This window comes from Myotis davidii, unplaced genomic scaffold (assembly GCF_000327345.1).
Source record: "Myotis davidii unplaced genomic scaffold, ASM32734v1 scaffold651, whole genome shotgun sequence".
Classification (NCBI taxonomy): domain Eukaryota; kingdom Metazoa; phylum Chordata; class Mammalia; order Chiroptera; family Vespertilionidae; genus Myotis; species Myotis davidii.
In genome coordinates this window covers 1374639-1374988 of record NW_006283994.1, presented here as the reverse complement: position 1 = coordinate 1374988, position 350 = coordinate 1374639, and positions in this window count along the sequence as shown.

The window sequence follows — 350 nt, the reverse complement described above, 5'->3', positions numbered from 1 at the left end:
CTTTGAGAGCAGAGAGAGACCAGCAGCAGAAGCACTTCTCAGAGCTGATGGAGCCATGGGAACGTGAGGAACCACCCACTTCCTGCTAGAAAGAGGGGTGCAAAGGGAAGACCAGGGGAGACCCTGAGGTCCCCTTTCCTCTCAGGACCCAAGAGGGACAGGTGAGCAGTTTCCCTTTAAGGACCAGCCATTGACACAACAGCGACAACGAAGCTGTATCACCACCAAGCTCGAGGGTAGGGACCCCCGTCCCTGAAGGGCCCAGGAAGGGCCACTGGGGCTGCTCGGAAGCCGGGCACTCCCGGGAGCGCCCGCCAGGTGGGGTCAGCGCCAAGGGACTGAGCGGTGCT